Source organism: Pongo pygmaeus, chromosome 9 (genome assembly GCF_028885625.2).
Source record: "Pongo pygmaeus isolate AG05252 chromosome 9, NHGRI_mPonPyg2-v2.0_pri, whole genome shotgun sequence".
NCBI lineage: Eukaryota > Metazoa > Chordata > Mammalia > Primates > Hominidae > Pongo > Pongo pygmaeus.
In genome coordinates this window covers 120791261-120800783 of record NC_072382.2, presented here as the reverse complement: position 1 = coordinate 120800783, position 9523 = coordinate 120791261, and positions in this window count along the sequence as shown.

Below are 9523 nucleotides of genomic sequence, written 5' to 3'. Positions count from 1 at the left end.
GCTACTTGGGAGACTGAGGCTGGAGTGGGGGTCCCTTGGGCCCAGGACTTCGAGGCTTCAGTGAGCTATGATCGTGCCACTGCACTCCAGCATGTGTGACAGTGAAAACCTCAAAAAGTTTGAATAATTACATCATCAAAACGTTATTAACACTTTGGACTTAGTTGAGATTTGTATATGTATTTTTTTCAAGGAAACAAAATACTGGTTTTATCTTACTGCTAACATTATTTGGACTCCTATATCCCAGGCATTTTTAGGTAACATACTTTTTTTTTTTTTTTTTGAGACTGTCCTGCTCTGTTGCCCAGGCTGGAGTGTAGTAATGCAATCCAGGCTCACTGCAACCTCCGCCTCCCGGGTTCAAGTGATTCTACTGCCTCAGCCTCCTCAGTAGCTGGGATTACAGGCACCTGCCACCATGCCCAGCTAAATTTTTTTTTGTATTTTAGTAGAGACGGGGTTTCACCATGTTGGCCAAGCTGGTCTCGAACTGACCTCAAGCGATCCACCTGCCTTGGGCTCCCAAAGTGCTGGGTTTACAGGCCTGAGCCACTGGGCCCAACTGGTAACATTAATTTTTAAAATAGCAACTTCATTGTACAAATAAGATACCAGTTCATAAAGATTTAGCAAGTAATTGGTCCAAGGAATGAATCAATGTTGAGTGCTTCAGCTAGATTTGAGCTTAATTCCAACCCATTCGCCCTTGTTCTTCCTACTTAGCCGTGGGAATGTGTTGGTAGAGATTCACCATTTGTAGCAGTTTCGGTTCATCAGTTTAGGATGGAGCATGCCTAGCCCAAATTTTCTATTACCAAGGGAGGATCCCTCTTGTCACTAATCATGTACATATCTAAGCAGTTGTATACAGTATACTTGGTGTTGCTCTGTCACTCAGGCTGGAGTGCAATGGTGCCATCTTGGCCCACTGCAGCCGTGACCTCCCAGGCTGAAGCAATCCTCCCACGTCAGCCCTGTAGCAGGGACTACTTGGCTAATTTTTGTATCTTCTGGTGGAGACGGGGTTTCACTATGTTGCCCAGGCTGGTCTTGAACTCCTGGACTCAAGTGATCTGCTTGCCTTGGCCTCCCAAAGTGCTGGGATTACAGGCATGAGCCACTGAGCTTGGCCCCGTTGTATTTACATTTAATAACCATGAAGGTCCAGCCGGGTGTAGTAGATCACGAGGTCAGGAGATCGAAACCATCCTGGCTAACAGTGAAACTCTGTCTCTACTAAAAATACAAAAAATCAGCCGGGCGTGGTGGCACCCGCCTGTAGTCCCAGCTACTCAGGAGGCTGAGACAGGAAAATCAATTGAACCCAGGAGGATGAGGTTGCAGTGAGCTGAGATCGTGCCACTGCACTCCAGCCTGGGCGACAGCAAGACTCCATCACAAAAAAAAATAACAATAACCACGAAGGGTTGTCTTTTTTCTCTAAAAGTTGAACAAGTCAGATAAGTTTTGAATGTGGAAGTTTTGGGAGTTTTTTTTTTTTGATGACTTTTAGACAGTTTCAGATTCACAGCAGAATTGAGCAGGAAGTACAGAGTTGCCATATACCTCCTGTCCCCACATACTCGATCTCCCCCAGAGTGGTATATTTGTTACAATCACCCAAAGTTCTGTATGACACCATAATGGTGGGTACATATACATTTGTCAAAACTTAGAGAATGTGCAACACCAAGGCAACTGAAAAGTGTAGACTTTGGGCAAATATGATGTGTCAATGTAGGTTCCTCAGATGTAACACCTGTAGACCTCTGGTGTGAAATGTTTATTATGGGGGAAGCTGTGAGTGTATGGAGGAAGGGAATATATGGGAACTCTGTATTTTCCCCTCAATTTTGCTGTGAACCTAAAAGTGCTCTAAAAAAAAAGGCGGGGCTAAGTGCAGTGACTCATGGCTGTAATACCAGCGTTTGGGGAGGCAGGAGTGGGAGGATCGCTTGAGGCCAGGAGTTTGAGACAACATAGCTAGACCTCATCTCTATAAAAAATAGTAGTCCTAGCTACTCAGGAGGCAGAGGCAAGAGGATCACTTGAGACTAGGAGTTCAAAGCTGCAGTAAACTATGATCGCACCACTGCACTGCAGCCTGGGAGGGAGAGACCCTGACTCTAAAAAATAAAAATAAAAAAAAGGCCCAGCGCACCTTGGCTTACGCCTGTAATCCCAACACTTTGGGAGGCCGAGGCAGGCGGATCACCTGAAGTCAACAGTTTGAGACCACCCTGGGCGACAAGAGCGAAACTCTGTCTCAAAAAAAAAAAAACGGGGGTGGGGGGCAGGCACGGTGGCTCGTGCTTGTAATCCCAGCACCTTGGGAGGCTGAGGCAGGAAGATCACAAGGTCAGAAGTTCGAGACCAGCCTGGCTAACACAGTAAAACCCTGTCTCTACTAAAAATACAAAAATTAGCTTGCCGTAGTGGCAGGTGCCTGTAATCCCAGCTACTCAGGAGGCCGAGGCAGGAGAATCACTTCAACCCAGGAGACAGAGGTTGCAGTGCGCCAAGACTGGGCCACTGCACTCCAACCTGGCAACAGAGCAAGACTCCATCTCAAAAAAAAAAAAAAAAAAAAAAAAATCTGGACCAGATGGCTTCACTGGTGAATTCTACCAAATATTTTTAAAATATTTATTTTGGCCAGGGATGGTGGCTCACATCTGTAATCCTAGCACTTTGGGAAGCTGAGGTGAGTGGATTGCCTGAGCTCAGGAGTTTGAGACTACCCTGGGCAACATGGCAAAACACCATGTCTACTAAAATACAAAAAATTAGCCGGGTGTGGTGGTGTATGCCCGTAGTCCCAGCTACTCAGGAAGCTGAGGCTTGAGAATTACTTGAACCCGGGAGGCAGAAGTTGCAGTGAGCTGAGGTCATGCCACTGCACTCCAGCCTGGGCAACAGAGCGAGACTCTGCCTCAAAAATAAAAACAAAAAATAGCCAGGCCCGGCTGGGCGCAGTGGCTCACACCTGTAATCCCAGCACTTTGGGAGGCCGAGGCGGGCGGATCACCTGAAGTCAGGGGTTCGAGACCAGCCTGGCCAACATGGTGAAACCCAGTCTCTACTAAAAATACAAAAATTAGCCGGGCTTGGTGGCAGGCGATTTAATCCCAGCTATTTGGGAAGCAGAGGCAGAAGAATCATTTGAACCTGGGAGGCAGAGGTTGCAGTGAGTGGAGATCGAGCCATTGCACTCAAACCTGGGGGATAAGAGCAAGACTTCTCTCAAAAAAAAACAAATAGCCAGGCCCAGTTGCTCACGCCTGTAATCCCAGTCAGGAGACCTCAGGTTGAGACCAGCCTGGCCAACATGGCAAAACCCCATTTCCACTAAAAATACAAAAAATAGCTGGGCGTAGTGGGGCTGGGCGCAGTGGCTCATGCCTGAAATCCTAGCACTTTGGGAGGCCGAGGCGGGCGGATCACCAGGTCAGGAGATTGAGACCATCCTGTCTAACATGGTGAAACCCCATCTCTACTAAAAATACAAAAAAATTAGCCGGGCATGGTGGTGGGCGCCTGTAGTCCCAGCTACTTGGGAGGCTGAGGCAGGAGAATGGCGTGAACTCGGGAGGCGGAGCTTGCAGCGAGCGGGGATCACGTCACTGCACTCCAGCCTCGGTGACAGAGCAAGACTCCATCTCAAAAAAAAAAAAAAAAAAAATCCTCCTGCCTCTGCCTCCCAGTGTTGGGATTACAAGCATGAGCCATCCTGTTCAGCCAGGGGCTAATTTTGAAACAAGCCAGGAATAAAGACCCAGCTACCTGTGGGGAAAAGAGAGATCAGATTGTTAATGTGTCTGTATAGAAAGTAGACATAAGAGACTCCATTTTAATCTGTAACCCCACCCCCAACCCTGTGCTCCCTGAGACATGTGCTGTGTCAACTCAGGGTTAAATGGATTAAGGGCTGTGCAAGATGTGCTTTGCTAAACAAATGCTTGAAGGAATCTCAAGTACCCAGGGACACAAAACACTGCGGAAGGCCACAGGGACCCTTGCCTAGGAAAGCCAGGTACTGTCCAAGGTTTCTTCCCATGTGATAGCCTGAGATATGGCCTCGTGGGAAGGGAAAGTCCTGACTGTCCCCCAGCCTGACACCCATAAAGGGTCTGTGCTGAGGAGGATTAGTAAAAGAGGAAGGAACGCCTCATTGCAGTTGAGACAAGAGGAAGGCATCTGTCTCCTGCTCGTCCCTGAGCAATGGAATGTCTCGGTGTAAAACCCGATTGTAAATTCCATCTACTGAGACAGGGGAAAACCGCCTTAGGGCTGGAGGTGGGACATGCGGGCAGCAATCCTACTCTTTAAGGCATTGAGATGTTTATGTGTATACATATCTAAAGCACAGCACTTAATTCTTTACCTTGTCTATGATGCAGAGACCTTTGTTCACGTGTTTATCTGCTGACCTTCTCTCCACTATTATCCTATGATCCTGCCACATCCCCCTCTCCGAGAACACCCAATAATGATCCATAAATACTAAGGGAACTCAGAGGCTGGCATGATCCTCCGTATGCTGAGCGCCGGTCCCCTGGTCCCCCAATTTCTTTCTCTATACTTTGTCTGTGTCTCTTTCTTTTCCAAGTCTCTCGTTCCACCTAACGAGGAACACCCACAGGTGTGGAGGAGCAACCCACCCCTTTAGCTACCGAATCCTCCTGTTTAGGGGGAGTCATGAACAATTAATCCAAAACCACCAGGTAGAAGTCAAGATGATGCCGACTGGGCTTCCAGACAAGAAATTACTCAAAAGAGCTATCGGAACAAGACACACAGATACCCTCCTGTACCACTCCCATATGTTTCCCATACCAAGTTTTTCTTATAAAATCTCTTCACTGAGGCCAAAAAGCTGGAACAGTCTTTTAAAGGCATGAGTCTGGCCATATCTCAGCTGTTAGCATTTGATTAATAAAACTGCTCTCTGTAGGCTGGGGGCAGTGGTTCACATCTGTAATCCTAACACTTTGGGAGGCCAAAGTGGGTGGATCACTTGAGGCTAGGAGTTTGAGACCAGCCTGGCCAACATGGCGAAACCCCGTCTCTACTAAAAATACACAAATTGGCTGGGCGCAGTGGCTCACACCTGTAATCCCAACACTTTGGGAGGCCGAGGCGGGCGGATTACCTGAGGTCAGGAGTTCAAGACCAGCCTGACCAATATGGTGAAACTGCATCTCTACTAAAAATACAAAAATTAGCCGGGTGTGGTGGCACACGCCTGTAATCCCAGCTACATGGGAGGCTGAGGCAGAAGAATCAGTTGAACCCGGGAGGAGGAGGTTGCAGTGAGCTAAGATCTCGCCACTGCACTCCAGCCTGGCAACAGAGCGAGACTCTGTCTCAAAATAAATAAATAAATAAATAAATAAATAAATAAATAAATAAAAAGAAAAAAAAAGAAAACTAGTGTTGATGAGGCTGTAGAGGAATTAAAACTCTCACATGGCTGGGTGTGGTGGCTCATGCCTGTAATCCCAGCACTATGGGAGGCTGAGGCGAGAGGATTACTTGAGCCCAAGAGCTCGAGACCTGTCTGGGCAACAATAGTGAGACCCCCATCTCTACAAAAAATAAAAATAAAAAATTAGCCAAGCATGCAGCTGGGATTATTCTGGTGGTTACTCTTGAATTATTAAGACCTATCCTTATGTTTATTTTTCTGTCAATTCCTTAAGCTTTCAAAATTGATATTATACCCCTTTACCAAGTAAATTCCTCAGTATTAATTTATCAAGTTACCTCTCCCATGTTGATACCATCTCTAATTTTCTTTTTTTTTTTTTTTGAGACGGAGTTTCGCTCTTGTTGCCCAGGCTGGAGTGCAATGGCGCGATCTTGGCTCACCGCAACCTCCGCCTCCCAGGTTCAAGCAATTCTCCTACCTCAGCCTCCCGAGTAGCTGGGATTACAGGCATGCACCAGCACACCTGGCTAATTTTGTATTTTTAGTAGAGACGGGGTTTCACTCTGTTAGCCAGGATGGTCTCGATCTTCTGACCTCATGATCCGCCCACTTCGGCCTCCCAAAGTGCTGGGATTACAGGTGTGAGCCTCCGCGCCCGGCCTAATTTTCTTTCTTTTTTTTTTTTTGAGACGGAGTCTCACTCTGTCACCCAGGCTTCAGTGCAGTGGCGCGATCTTGGCTCACTGTAAGCCCCACCTCCCAGGTTCACGCCATTCTTCTGCCTCAGCCTCCTGAGTAGCTGGGACTACAGGTGCCTGCCACCAAGCCTGGCTAATTTTTTATTTTTAGTATTTTTAGTAGAGACGGGGTTTCACCATGTTAGCCAGGTTGGTCTCGATCTCCTGACCTCGTGATCCACCTGCCTCAGCCTCCCAAAGTGCTGGGATTACAGGCGTGAGTCACCACGCCCAGCAGTTTTATTTTCTTAAATGACATTTTCTTTTTTCTTTTCTTTTCTTTCTTTCTTTTTTTTTTTTTTTTTTGAGATGAAGTCTCCCTCTTGTCCCCCAGGCTGGAGTGCAATGCTGTGATCTCGGCTTACTGCAACATCCGCCTCCCGGGTCCAAGCGATTCTCCTGCCTCAGCCCCCAAGTAGCTGGGATTACAGGCACCTGCCACCACGCCTGGCTAATTTTTGTATTTTTAGTAGAAATGAAGTTTCACAGTGTTGGCTGGGCTGGTCTCAAACTCCTGACGTCAGGTGATCTGCCCACCTCGGCCTCCCAAAGTGCTGGGATTACAGGCGTGAGACACTGCGCCCGGCCTCTTTTTTTATTTATTAATTTTTCTGAGACGGAGTCTCTGTCGCCCAGGCTGGAGTGCAGTGGTGCAATCTCGGCTCACTGCAACCTCCGCCTCCTGAGTTTGAGCGATTCCCCTGCCTCAGCCTCCTGAGTAGCTAAGACTACAGGCATGTGCCATCACGCTCAACTAATTTTTGTAATTTTAGTAGAGACAGAGTTTTACCATGTTGGTCAGGCTGTTCTTGAACTCCTGACCTCAGGTGATCTGCCCTCCTCGGCCTCCCAAAGTGCTGGAATTACAGGTGTGAACCACTGTGCCAGGCCTTAAATGGCATTTTTAAATCTATCTGGGATTTATTTTGTGTGGAGTGTGCAATAGAGATCTAAGTTGATTTTTTCTAAATACCTAGAACAATTTATTTATTTATTTATTATTTATTTATTTTGAGGCAGGGTCTCACTGTCACCCAGGAGGGAGTGCAGTGGCGTGATCACAGCTCATTACAGCCTCAACCTTTTGGGCTCAAGCAATTCTCCTGCCTTGGCCTTCCAAAGTGTTTCAATTACAGGCATGAGCCACTGTGCCTGGCCTTATTTATTAGTTAATCCACTCCACTCTATTGATTTGGGATGTCTTCCTTTTTTTTTTACTTTTTTGGAGACAAGGTCTCACTCAGTTGCCCAGGCAGGAGTGCAGTAGCACAATCACTGCTCAGTGGAACCTTGACCACCCAGGCTTAAACAATCCTCCCACCTCAGCCTCCTGAGTAGCAGGGACTATCAGCATGAGCCACCACGCCTGGTTAATCAAAAAAAAATTTATTTATTTATTTATTTTAAATTTTGAGATGGAGTCTTGCTCTGTCACCCAGGCTCAAGTGCAGTGGCATGATCTCAGCTCACTGCAACCTCTGCCTCCCTGGTTCAAGTGATTCTCCTGTCTCAGCCTCCTGATTAGCTGGGATTACAGGTGCACGCCACCACACCCAGCTAATTTTTGTATTTTTAGTAGAGACAGGGTTTCACCGTGTTGGTCAGGCTGGTCTCGAACTCCTGACCTCATGATCCGCGCCTCAGCCTCCCAAAGTGGTGGGATTACGGGAGTAAGCCACCATGCCCCGCCTATCTTCTCATTTCTTAACATTCTTTGGAAATACAGTGAGCAAACTAGCATTTGGGTCCCTACTATCCTGATCATAAAGTGCTTTAAAATGTTTTTTCATTTAATTCCCACTGGCTGGGTGCAATGGATCACGCTTGTAATCACCGCACTTTGGCAGCCTGAGGCAGGTGGATCACCTAAACTCAGGGGTTTGAGACTAGCCTGGCCAACATGGCGAAACCCCGTCTGTACGCCGGGTGCAGTGGCTCACGCCTGTAATACAGCACTTTAGGAGGCCGAGGCAGGTGGATCACAAGGTCAGGAGATCGAGACCATCCTGGCTAACACAGTGAAACCCCGTCTCTACTAAAAATACAAAAAATTAGCTGACCGTGGTGGCAGGCGTCTGTAGTCCCAGCTACTCGGGAGGCTGAGGCAGGAGAATGACATGAACCTGGGAGGCGGAGCTTGCAGTGAGCTGAGATCCTGCCACTGCACTCCAGCCTGGGCGACAGAGCGCGACTCCGTCTCAAAAAAAAAAAAAAAAAGAAAGAAAGAAACCTGGTCTGTACTAAAAATACAAAAATTAGCCAGGCGTGTTTGTGGGCACCTATAATCCCAACTACTCAGGAAGCTGAGGCAGAAGAATTGCTTGAACCCAGGTGGCCTGGTCCTGTAGTCTTAGCTATTTGGGAGGATCGCTCAATGCTCAGGAGTTTGAGGTTAGAGTGAGCTAAGATACCATTGAACTCCAGCCTGGGCAACAGAGCAAGCCTGTCTCAAAAAAACAAACAAACAAAAAAAAACAGACCGGGCACGGTGGCTCACGCCTGTAATCCTAGCACTTTGAGAGGCTGAGGTGGGTGGATTACCTGAGGTCAGGAGTTCGAGACCAGCCTGGCCAATAGGGTGAAACCCTGTCTCTACTAAAAATACAAAAATTAGCTGGGCGTGGTGGCACATGCTTGTAATCCCAGTTACTCAGGAGGCTCAGGCAGGAGAATGGCTTGAGCCCGGGAGGCAGAGGTTGCAGTGAGCCGAGATCGTGCCACTGCACTTCAGCCTGGCTGACAGAGCAAGACTCTGTCTCAAAAACAAACAAACAAACAAATAAACAAACACCATCGACTGGGCACAGTGGCTCATGCCTATAATTCCAGGACATTGGGAGACCAAGGCGGGCGGATCCCTTGAGCTCAGGATTTCGAGGCCAGCCGGGCCAATATGGTGAAACTCTTGTCTCTACGAGAAATAGAAAAATTAACCGGGTTGGCTGGGTGCAGTTGTTCATGCCTGTAATCCCAGCACTTTGGGAGGCCAAGGCGGGGCAGATGACCTGAAGTCAGGAGTTCGAGACCAGCCTGACCAACATGGAGAAACCCTATCCCTACTAAAATTACAAAATTAGCCGGGCATGGTGGGGCATGCCTGTAATCCCATACTCGGGAGGCTGAGGCAGGAGAATCACTTGAACCCCGGAGAAGGAGGTTGCAGTGAGTTGAGATCACTCCATTTCCAAAACAAAACGATAGGGCTGTTAATTTAGGTGGTGGTTACAGGGGTATTAACATGTGTAAAAAATCATTGAGTTGTACATGTAAGATTCATGCACTTTTTATATTTTATTATGTGTATGTTAAATCTTAAAAATAAAAGGGGAGAAAAACCTGATGGCTCCCTACT